Source organism: Procambarus clarkii, chromosome 2 (assembly GCF_040958095.1).
Source record: "Procambarus clarkii isolate CNS0578487 chromosome 2, FALCON_Pclarkii_2.0, whole genome shotgun sequence".
NCBI classification, from domain to species: domain Eukaryota; kingdom Metazoa; phylum Arthropoda; class Malacostraca; order Decapoda; family Cambaridae; genus Procambarus; species Procambarus clarkii.
The window spans coordinates 46,827,806-46,830,305 of NC_091151.1; the positions used below are offsets into that span (position 1 = coordinate 46,827,806).

Here is a 2,500-nt window from a genome sequence, read left to right on the forward strand (position 1 = left end):
GTGTGTGAGGGGGTAGTGGGGGTGTGGGTGTGTGTGTGTGTGTGTGTGTGTGTGTGTGTGTGTGTGTGTGTGTGTGTGTGTGTGTGTGGGTGTGTGTGTGTGTGTGTGTGTGTGTGTGTGTGTGGGTGTGTGCATTGCAGAATACCGTTCACACGTTGACACCTAGCAAATGGCTGGCGTTCCGCTACTAAGGTTTCACGCAATATTCCCCAACCCTGAAACACGACACATTCTGATTCACTCGCTTGTTCAGCGCTTACAGATTTATGGCATTAATATATCACTGTAAACTGCTTGTTGTGCCCCGACACGGGCCGGTCGCCCTCTATTCTACCCCGAGTCCTACATAAACCATGTTTTATTTCCTGTGCTGGACTTGTATCTTTCTCCTCCTCCTCCCTTAACACTGCTCAAGACCTTTACTGCCCCTACATATACATTGTCATACACACAACTAACCTTAGTTTTATCCAAGCATGGATAAAACATGTTATAGCATGGATATCCAAGCATGGATACCCATGTTAAAGCATGGAATACCCATGTTAATGCCTGTAGCCTTGATCAACCTTACTCTACCCTACTCTACCCTGTCCTACTCTACCCTACTCTGCGTATCTCTCTCTGCCTTGCGTATCAAAGTCCGTTGTCTTAATGACCCGATTACCCGTGTCCTTTGTTTTCATGTATTGCGTAAATATACATGTCCTGTGTACCCATTAACTACACGTTCTTACTATGCATATATTCCTGGCCTGCTTATGCATGCCTGCCTTCCTGACCCCTATCTAGTTAGGAGCGAAATTGCTTGTTTCAGGAAATTTCGACTGGACGAGGGAGAAAATATTTGTAAGTCCAATTTTAAAGGGTATTTTAATATTTTTTTTAGTTTTAGAGGAGTTGTGAAATCATAAGATGTGCGAAATGTTTAAGTTATAGGTAAACTAAATGAGGGAAATGTTTAGGAGATTGACGAGCAATAATGTGGTGGTTTCGTCATGGTAAGTTTGTTGTTGAGTTTTTAGTCAGTCGTCAACCATACATGGTAACATTGATCGTCATTATCCACCACACTCAACCTCACATCACCATGCTCCCCCCACCATGCATCACCATCCCCTCACCATCCATCACCACATCCCACCACTCGGCACCACTCCCAATCTTCTATTGCTTCTCTCTTACACCCATTACCCCATTTATGGAGTGATCTTGAGAGAAAATTTGCATTCTGGGCAAAAAAAAATGGGTTTCTTTTTTTCTTTTGCTCAACCATTTCATTTAATTATTATATTTTACATAAACTATGCTCGGTTTTCACAGCAATATAATGGTATCAACATTCTTAATCAAAGTTATCCCCTTGGTAGTACTAATGTATTTACATATTGGTAAAAAGTGTGTAGGTGGTGTTGGTAGGGGTGGTGAAAGTGGTGGTGGTGATAAGGGTGGCGAAGGTGATGGTGGTGGTTGTTGTTGTGGTGGTGGTAGGAGTGGTGATGGTTGAGGTGGTGGTGTTGGTAGGGGGTGGCGAAGGTTGTGGTGGTGCTGGTAGGGGTGGTGGTGAAGATGATGATGGTGGTGGTGGTAGTGGTGGTTGTAAAAGGTGGAGAATAAGGTGAAGGCAGTGGTGGTAGTTTTGGTGAAGGATAGGAAGGGAGGAGAGGGTCAGAGCTGGAAAATAGTGGTGGTTGGGAGGCGTGGTAGTAGTGGTAGGGGCGGGAATATATTGGTACGTAGGAGGGAGAGGAGAGAAGGGGGTAAGTGAGGGTGAAAGAGAATGGTTTAAAATAGTGTGGGAGGAGAGAGAGACACACACACGGGTGAGATGAGATGGTAAATAAAAAAAACAAAATCCCTCACTATTAACAAAATCCCATATTAATTTAACATCTAAAACTTGCAAATGTTTAATTACTTTATTCCCAAAATTAAAGTCAGACTGTCACGTCGTATCAATAAAAACTGTCCATGGAAATTACATTTAAACACATTAACGCGTGATCAGCCAATCAACAAAAATTCCTTTATTTTCACCCCACAGTTGAAGAATTATTATTATTATTTTTATTATTATTATTATTATTATTATTATTATTATTATTATTATTATTATTATTATTATTATTATTATTATTATTATCTGCAGCAGTAATAATGATTGGTCACAGGTAATCAAAAATAATAGTCTAATTACCATTGCTAATTAAGGTAACACTGTGTTACAATTAGCTCTGAGACCCATGAGTAAAGCCAGTTAGCTAAGTACAATAAATATTAAATCCAATATTTACCAGGAGTGCAAGTGCCACTTGTTGAAGGTGAAGAATAGGCTATTCGAAATGGCACTCATTAGCAGTATATTGTGGAGGGAAGTCAGAGAGAGTGTATGTGTGTGTGTTGGGGGGGGGGGGTGGTTGTGGGTTGGTAGTCGGGCGGTTGTTGTGTGGTAGTGGGGTGGTTGTAGGATGGTGGTTATTGAGTGGTAGTTGGGTGGTTG

The 2,500-nt window shown here is 41.4% G+C and overlaps 2 protein-coding genes across 2 annotated transcripts in view; both read right to left on the reverse strand.

The window, feature by feature from the left end:
• LOC123750670 (zwei Ig domain protein zig-8-like) overlaps nt 1-2,500 on the reverse strand; it is a 124,996-nt gene that overhangs the window by 71,326 nt on the left and 51,170 nt on the right. The gene's annotated exons all lie outside the window — the stretch shown is intronic.
• LOC138366453 (uncharacterized protein DKFZp434B061-like) overlaps nt 1-2,500 on the reverse strand; it is an 8,129-nt gene that overhangs the window by 602 nt on the left and 5,027 nt on the right. The gene's annotated exons all lie outside the window — the stretch shown is intronic.